At 39.1% G+C, this 9,685-nt stretch overlaps 1 long non-coding RNA gene across 1 annotated transcript; it reads right to left on the minus strand.

The window, feature by feature from the left end:
* Window positions 1-6,235: 6,235 nt before the first annotated feature.
* Window positions 6,236-6,887, minus strand: LOC138913825 (uncharacterized). The gene is made up of 2 exons (XR_011419685.1): window positions 6,839-6,887; window positions 6,236-6,504 (listed from the first exon to the last, which is right to left on the minus strand). It is a non-coding gene; the product is annotated as an uncharacterized lncRNA (long non-coding RNA).
* Window positions 6,888-9,685: the final 2,798 nt, after the last annotated feature.

Genomic DNA, 9,685 nt, shown 5'->3' on the forward strand with positions numbered 1-9,685 from the left:
ATTTCAACAGAAGCTGGCCGCAAATTAGATTGGAATGGCTTGGTAAATAAATGTAAGCGACTTTGCTCTTTAATAAACAAAGCCAACAAATGGCAATGCAATTGGTCAAAGGGCGCCGGTAAAAGGGGGGGCAACTCTTGGTCATCGCTTGGCGAGATGCAATACAAATATTATACCATACATGATGGTTAGAGGGATGCAGGACGTAGGACGTAGGGCAATTGAAATTGAAAATGAAATTGTGGCAACGAAAAGTGGGAAATAAAGGGAAAGGCAAGCAGCGGGCAAACACTCGTCTAACTCCGCTGTTATAGACCCCTTTTGGTGTCTTTACCCACCCCCTTTAACCGCCTTCTTAGGACAGTTTTCACCCCCCCCCCCACTCCTCTGTACCCATATTACCCACTTTTTGTACCCCCTTTGAGGCCCCCTGTGTTCACCCGCCACCCCTCTTAAAGTACTCACGTCGCGCTTTTTCATTACGGCTCCACGCACACAAGTGCAGCACTTGACCAGGGGTGTAGTGCAGGGGGGGGGGGGCTGTCACTTTGATCTGTGATGCAGGTGCAAATAGACACAGAGCCGGAATAGGATAGCATATACATATGGGGTGTAAAGGACATGGAAACCGGGGACCATCACGCAAATGCCACCGTCAGCAAGTCAAAGTTTATTGTTTCACTATACTCTTTTTGTTTTTTTTTTCTGCAGACCCCCCTTTTTTCCCCCTACCCTCTACTGCGTTGATATTTTTCTCTTTTTACGCTTGTGTTGCATTTATTTTAATTGAAGCTCTCTCGCTTTATGTTGTTATTGCCGAGCACTAGCTTGAATGAAATTTGCCAAGTTAACTTCCAGTGGTTGGCTCTGAAAAGGGCTTCAGTCGGCAGATAATGCCGTTGTGATCCGATCACTGACCATTGAAACAAAACAGAGGTGCACCTGGTAAGCCCAATGCAAAATAGCAATTTAAATGAAATATTAACAACTATGTAACTAGCTTGTAACAACAGTTTTGTTGAATCTAGAATCTTTAATTTTGAAAAACTTCAAAATCGTTATAGAAAAGTGCTACAAAAATCTGAAATAAATATTTTTTAACATTTTTGGAAAAATTATGTGTATTGTTAGCTTATGTCATTTAATTCAACGGAATTACAACCTAAAAAAACATAGAAAACACCTTAACCCTAATTTTCCTCAAAAAAACCCCAAATATAAAATGACACACCGCGTTTAGTTCGTAATAAAATTCCCAAAAAATTCGTGTTTAAATCTTAAAAATTTTAATTTTTGACATTTTTTTTTAAATTATTTGAACGGAATTACGACGAAAAAAACAGAAAAATTACTGTTATCCTCATAGATAAGTATTTGGTTCAAAGCAAAGCAACAAAAAAGAAACATTTTACCAACTCCCATATTACTGTAAACTTTAGTGTTTCCAAGGGCAATATATTCAACATTTCTTTGCTACATCTTAAACATATTTAGGGCCTGATGCCGAGCAAAAAGGCACCCAATCGCAGGGCATGCCTGATGCCTCGCTTATCTCTTTCGCTGGCGTCAGTAAAAAAAATAATGTATAAATAAAACTAAAATAAAAATTGAAAGCCAAACAACGGGGCGACATGCAATAAACTGGCTGCTCGCGGCTTTCAGATGCTGCTGGCTTTTAAAAGTCCCGAAAAATGTTCGGGGATGCCGATGCCTGGGCCACGGATGATAGCCTGGTTGGTCGCCGCCTTGCCTCGAGTGGCAAGCTTCACGCTCGTCGCCGCCTGACATCGTTTTATGCATAAGCAAACATGTCAAGTCTATGCCGAGATCCACCCAGCAGCCACTTCCTTCGCCAGCCGCCAAAATCTTAAAATCAGAAACATTGAAACAAATTTTTTTTCTACTTTTAAGAAAATTGCCATAAAATACAATTTGTTCTTAAATTTACAAAGCGTTTTCAGATTTTCAGAAATTTCTTTCTTGAATCTAGAAAAGAAGACCATAAAAGCAGAATTTTATTAAAAACTTTTCTTAAATCTAGAAAAACGATTTTTTATTATAAAATAATGGTGATTTTTCCTAGTTAGCTCTCTCTCTTAAATTTTTCTTAAATTAATGGCGGTTTCGCCATTTACGTAAAAAATTAAGGTAAAAACACATAACACATATTTCTAGATTTTAGTGTTACATTTCTCTGAGTGCTGTTCCCCTTCCAAAAATTACTCCTGAAGCATAATGTTTATCCAGCCGGCTAAGTCAGGCAAAAGATGTTTCGCGTGATTTGGAGCTGCTGAGAGGGATGAGAGTTAGAGGGACGGGATCCGGAGTTCATTTCGGGTTAATGTTAATGCGCTGCCCGGGTGCTCCTGCTGCAGGATGCGTGTGTCCTTACAGATTTCGTGTGAGTTATGGAGCTGGAAATGGAGCCCGGCTGCAGAGTTCAGAGTTTGCAGCTGGAACTGTTGCAGGCTTTGTTTGACTTTAGCTTGGCATTAAATTCTGCACCTTAAGTCCGCCCTCCCTCGCCTCAAACTCCTGCTTTTTAGTCCATTCGAGAGAGAGAGAGAGAAGGGCGACTGAATTGACAGAAAATTGAATTTGCACTTCTTGCTGCCAAAGTGCGAGACAGGCGACCGGCGACAACTTTAGGCCGGCAGACAACACGACATATGCGAAATATAAGACGTATCTGTTTTCCACATTTTCTTTTCACTAGTTTGGAATATATTTTCAATTTAAATTCGGAAACCTTTTAAACTTTAAGCTCCAAAACATTTTATAATTTTTCTTAACGGAGTTATAAGCGAATTAGTCATAGTTAACTGTTCAAATCGCCGCTAGGTGGCGCCCATATTTTTAAAGCTAATGAGTTAAAATTTGACATGCAAATCCTAATCTTATAAAGGTTTTTTTTTAAATAAGAGTATTAGTTAGCAAGTTCAAATGGTTACTCTTGTTTTTAAATTAAAAGCTAAGATTAACGGAACAGTTTGGTCCTTCCAGCCACTTCACCTTGCTGCAGTTGTTGCTTTATTGTCGCTGTAAAGTCGGGCAAAAAAACTAGAAGCAGTGGTGGCGTAAAAAGGGGGTCGTCTTTCATTTAACATGAAAAACGCGAAGCGAATCCGGGCTTTTGAATTTTCGATTGGCCTGAAGTTTGATTATGGGGATTTTTAAGCCTTTGTCACGCATTTTTTAATGGCTCACCACACATGATATGCACATCTGGTATGAATAAAAATTTCCAAGTGCAGCTTGTGGTCCTGGAGAAATTTAATTGATTCATTGCGGCCAAGTGGAAGTTGTAAAGCACTCTTAACAGATATCCCTTTGATCCTGGTTTTGCAAAATGTGAGGAGTTCTGTGACGCACAGTGGATATATTTATTCAGAAATTTTAACAAAGTTATTTTAAGTTTGATTTAAGTAAAAAAATAAATAGTTTTCATGTTGAATAACAATATTTTCTCAAGAAAGAGGCATTACTTTTAGGCTTCACTTCTTGCTTTTTTTTTAAAGTGAGAGGACCTCCGAGAGACAGAAATCGGCAAAATTCTATTATTTAATATCAAATTTACCAGTACTGCATGGAAAAACGATATCCATATAAATACCATTAACCATGTTCATATCGATTTGATCCCGGCGTGCGTACTTGAAGTATTTTCGTTTTGAGTGAGCCTTACTAATTAAGTGTTTTTAAAACGGCTTACTCTAAAGTCGAGGGAAAAGCGCAGGCATTTATTTTTAATTTTCCTCTCACCTCCTAACCAGACAAACATACAGCACACACGGAAAATGCGGAGGGGGCTTGTCAGAAGTCAGTTTTGTTTATTTTAAAATTCAGCTCCTCGAATCATTTTGTTGGAAAATGTTTCACATAATTCTTGTTTAAGTATCTTGTAAATTGCTTAATAACGCCAAAGGGACTACCTTACTTTCTACCCTCTCCACCCCCCAAACACACACACACACACAGTGGCAATTACCCCTTCCGGAGGGGTGGGGGGCAGGGGGCGGTGCGTGTCGGGGGGGCGTGGCTCGGCAGAAGGTCGCAGGGTGGCAACTTTGTATTCAAGTGCGAAATGTAACGAAACGAGCGGGAACAATTTAAGACAAAAACTTTTCAGCCAAGATGGCAACAAGGCAACTGCAAATTAATAACAGACTGTGTGTGTGTGTGTGAGTGTGAGTGTGGGGGGGGGGGGGGAAAATGGCTGGGTTGGGGTGGCACTTGTTAAATTTAATAACAAAATAAATGTTCACGCGCTCGCTAATTTATGAGTGGAAAATGTTCTCGCATTGCACACATTAAAAAGGGGGCTTTTCTCGGCATACTTGAGGCGTAACTCTCTTTTTTTGGGGGGTAGTGGAAAAATCAACGCTTTATTTAGGAATTTGCGGCCATGGGTAAAATTGTATGTTACAGAATTACTTGGGTTCAGTTGACAGGTTGAGCTATTCCAGGTGAATGCTTAATTTAATTGCAAACGTAGGATCCTTTAAGGAATTTCTTTCATTTGTTTCGAAGATAGTGAGCTATGTATTTGAATCACAATAATAAATATCAAAAATTAAGCAGAGAACTAAACTAAATTCAAATTGGTTTCTTTTTCACTAATATTATATTTTTAATTTAATAATATATAATATTTACTTATAATATATATATATCATATTATATATTTAATAATCGTTCAAGTTTTACACCTCCTCTTAATTTCGCAAAGAGGGGAACACAGAGTTTTAAAACATAAATCGTTTTATTCTGCTCATGTTACTTAATGGCCATAATATTAAATTTGTTTGGCAATGGAAAAGTGTTGAGGAAAAAGGTGTCCGACATGGTTCGAGCCAAGCTGCAAATTGCGCTGTGGAAATTATTAATTAACAAACACAAGACGCTGCTGTCTGGGAAAAGCTCGCAGGATCTCGGGCTGTTGGGCTGTCGGGCTGTCAGGCTCCTTATGCCACATCGTTATCCCCTGCAAAGAGTGTGCGGCAGAGGGCGGACAGGGGTTCGGGGGGTCGGAGCCCAAATTATGCAAAGTGTTTGACAAATTAGCTAAAGAAACTTGTTAAAAGCGGAAAAGCGCATGCATAGCAACGAGACCGGCCAAATCCTGCACCCGCCATCAGCTGAAAATTGTTTTAATAATTAGCATTTTAAGCGGACCGATCCCCTTCCTTGGGAAAACAGCCACCTCCCCCCTCTTCCTTTATTTCATACATATTTTCACACATGCAGTTTTTTGGTTAAGGGGGGGTGGCAAGTTTGTAGAGACGAACTCTTTAACCCGCCTAATTACTGACCAAGATTGCAGTGAAAATTATGTTAAACAAAATTCCCTTTTTTTTTAAGAGTTCAACAAGAACTGCAAATCTTTAAATGTGTGTCTGGCGTTCACATCTTAAAAAATTAAGGAAAAGTATAAATGCAATTTTGTTGTGTTTAAAAATTTCTATCAAAATGTGGAATAAACTTATTCCATCGGAATAATGATTTATTTTTATTAAAAAAATATTTAAGGCCTATATAAGTGAACAAAAAATTTAAAAATTTTAATAGAGGACTTAATAGCTATATTTATTTATTTATATTTACGTACGTTTGTATGTACACAGGTGTAGTCGTCGGCAGAAAGGATACGCTAGCTGTTTTGGCAGGGAAAAGACAGCTCCACCTCCGCGGAGCTCCGGTGGCAAACTCCCCGAGCGCTTATTTGAGAAACGTTTTATTTTTATTGCAAGACTCCCAGGCGACGAGTGCTCAGTGTCAGTGAATGTCATTTTAGCTCCGCTGGAATAGCCGGCGCACGGGGAGAGGGATTGGGATCCATCCGTAGATGGTTGGCATCCATACACCGCATCCCCAAAGTCCCTTGGATCCTGCGCTCCATCCATTCGGATCAACTGGCTTGATGGTCTTAAAGTTGGGCTGCTTGTTCTAGGCCATAACGAAAGGGGAATGTCCTTGGATCCGGTATACGAAAGAGTTTGGCTTCATATTGTTTAGTACAAACATTTGTTTAGTGCCAGATTTTATTGTAAATTAAAAAAAAAATTTTAAATAGTATATTTATTCATCAAATGAGAATCGAAAAATTTAGAGGCAAATTCTCCTCAATTATTTTTAAATTGTATATTTCCCGATAATGGATAGTGGATAGTGGATAATAAATAATAAGTAATGAGTAATGCTTGCCCATTCAAAAGGGGTTTTTTTCGGGGATCAGGGTATCCAGAGTTCCACCCAGAATTTATCCATCCAGGATCCAGAATCCGTCTGCTACAAGTGTCTTTGCTCGTGAGGCCGTTGTGGGAACCCTTTTGCCTTTTTTCGCCTCACTCCAACTTGCGTGTGTGCCTTTTTTGCCCTGGCATACCAACGTCTCTGATGTCTGGGGCATTTGACAAATCAAATGGGGATCAAGTGGCGCGGCGGAGAGTTCGTATTCGTATTCGTGTTCGTGTTCGTGAAGGGGTGGGAATTGAATTCCTGTCACTGAAAATGTTCAAAATGAAAACGTTGAAGGTTAATACGATGCGATTTGCCTGAGCGGATTTTAAGATACACCCCCCGTCTGCCCAGTTTTCTCCTTTCTCGTTTCTCGTTTCCGGAGCGGCCATAAAATGTTCCAGGAGGTGAGGAGGTCATGACATGACACGACAACTGACACGATATACTCATGCCGAAAACTTTTGCGACTTCCATCGGGGATTTGCCTTCATTTTTTTTAAATCGGTTGGGGTTTTTGGGTCAGGGAAGTTGCCGTTTATAGGCCACTAAATCACTGTCTCCGCTGTCTATTCAACATATTCCTCTGTTTCCCTCTTGCCTCTGTTTTTTTTATATTTTATTTTGCTTTTTGTTTTCTGGATGCCGGGGTGCGACACTCAGTCGGCTGTGAAATCCACTTAATTCCATTTACTTAAGCTAATTTCACGCCATATTCAATTTACCACATCATGGTCATTCATTATTTATTCACAGCGTGTAAAATCAATGGACAACACGGGGGGCCGAAGTGGGTGTAAAAAATCAAATTGTTGAATGTCCAGGGGGTCGGGCAAACACACACACACACAAAATGAGGAGAAAAAATGGAAAAGAAACAAAAATAAAAACACACATTATAGCGACTACGAAATACCCCGGTATTAACTTGTTCAAATTTTACAATTTTAAGGATCAATAAAATATTCTAGATTAACTAATTAATTTTAAAAAATTCAATATTCAATCAAATTTAGTTTTGTAGCTAATAATGTAATATCCGCTAGATGGCGTAATCTCAGGCAGTAGCTTTGCTGCTTGGATATCTCCATCTTTGTCGTACTTATTTAGCCAAGTAAAGTATATTTGATAATCGAGGCATTCGAACATTCTTTTGTTGTATATAAATTTGAAAGAATTCACTGAGGTTAATTTTTTTGAGACTAAGAGTATATATATTTAGCTGAAGAATTCCCGTTAACAGAAAATGTATTTGTGGAATATTAATATTTAAGTATTTGCGATTCTTTTTCATGCTACATACGACTGTTTAAACTTTTTAATTTAATGATACCAAGAGCTGAGATTCCAAAGAAACTGTAAGTTTTGAGCTAAATTTTGCACAAAAGTCAATATGCTCTTAGAATCTATGAGTACGTGGTATGGAAAAAAATAAACGAGGAGCCCATCAAAAGGCGATGACGTTCGCTTAATTCGGAGCGTTGGAATAATTTATAGGAGGGGAACGGAGGCCGTGGAACGGGGGAATGGAGCGCGAAACGAATGCCATTGGGCATTTCTGCGCACTCCGGAAACGAAACGAAAGGAAGGGAAAGTAGAGGCGAGGAGGGAAACGTGGAACGTGCCGAAAAACCGCGCTGTGGGAAAAGAGACAGACAGTGGAAAAGCGGGAAAAGTCCAGCGGGACAAGACTGGCCGCGCATGGAGTGCATTTCGAGGGCATCTGCCTATGGCTAACTCCTAACTCCCAAAATTAGGAAAATTGGAAATCCTTCGGTAAATCGATGGAAATCGGTAAAGTCAAGGCTGGGATTTAAAATGACCGAATTGACTTTAGTACGACCTTAGCTCAGCTTAAGGTTGAGTTTAAGTGCACTCAGAAAAGTATATGATGTCTTGAAGACTAAAAGTTTACTGGTCCAAAGAGGGCACAAGCGAATTATTTTTTAAGGATTCTCTTGCACAGGTTTTTTAGGACCTAGCTGTGTTATTTTAAGGCATATTTTTGTACCTTAAAAGTAGGAAAATATTTAACATTTTGTTATTTTTAGATAACCCATTAACTTAAAATGAAATTTAACAAAAATAAAGTTTATCACGCATACGCACTGTTGCCTTCGATCAAACATTTATTTTAATCTAAGTTATTTTCTTGCTCTCCCAACTCAATTCACAATGTTTCGATCAAACATTTATTGTAATTTAATTTATTTTTTTGCACTCCCAACTAAATTTAAAATTTCTCAAGGTTAGAAAAGAGACCATTTGTTTCGAAAAATTTTCTACTGACATACGTGGCGTATGAGTAATCTTTTGACAACGCCTTAAACTTATAATACTCTTTTTTAGTTTCCAGATTCATTTTTTTGCACACCAAAATCGATCAGATTTAAAGGGTGAGTCTCCCTTAAATAGCACTACAAAAAATAAGCTCTTGAATTCGATGGATGGCACACAGTCTGGGTTTTTCAAACCTGATGACAGTCGTATGTACATTGTTTTTAATTTTTGGGCAGTGGGAAGAAGCGAGTGCGAATATTCAGAGCGAGCGTGGACTTTGTATAAACAAGTGACATAGGCACAGTGACAGTCACAGTCTGCAGTTCTGCGTAAACCGGCCCCACTTCCGTTTCCGTTTGCGTTCCCGTTCCCCACGTCCCATGCCGTCCGTTCCGCCGGTCAGGTAACGGTAAAGCGCCAGATGTTTGCACGCCCGTCGCCGTGGGAACTGGAACAATATTTGCGTAACGTGTTTGACAAAGAAATGAAAACTGAAAGCGCCAGCTTGGAAAATCAAATGAAAGCACAGCACACACCTCACCGCCCCCTCCCCACCCCCCAAACCACACCAAGTACTCCAGGCTGGTGGGGTGGAAACGAAATTCAAATAAAACAAAGCATGAATAAACAATACATGCATACCTAATAAACAAATAGATAAAAGAACGGACGGATCTACGGAAAAACAACAGCACTATTAAAACAACATTCTGAAATCCCCATGAATAATATTTAATAATATTTATATTAAATGGGGATAAAGATTATTCGGATATAAATTCTTTCTTTAAAGGTTTTTTGTGTTCAAAAACAATTCAAAGAAAAGTGACAAAGGAAAATTGTTTCTATTATTCCTAGTAAGAAGTTTGATTATTAAAAAAAAAACAAGAGAGAACGCTATAGTCGGGTTCGTGTCCCGACTATCTAATACCCGTCACTCGGCTAAAGGGAGTGCGAGGGAGATGGATATATATTTTTGGATTGCGTATAACTTTTTAATGAATGGTCCGATTTGAAAAATGTCTTCTACATTTCGATAGGTATAAATATACACAACAAAATTGCATTTATACTTCTCAGAAATCTTTAAAGGTGTGACCGCCAGGCACATTTTAAAATCGTTAGTGGGCGATTGTGGGCGTTGGAGGGGGCGTGGCGCTCGTCTGAA

Source organism: Drosophila takahashii, chromosome X (assembly GCF_030179915.1).
Source record: "Drosophila takahashii strain IR98-3 E-12201 chromosome X, DtakHiC1v2, whole genome shotgun sequence".
Classification (NCBI taxonomy): Eukaryota; Metazoa; Arthropoda; class Insecta; order Diptera; family Drosophilidae; genus Drosophila; species Drosophila takahashii.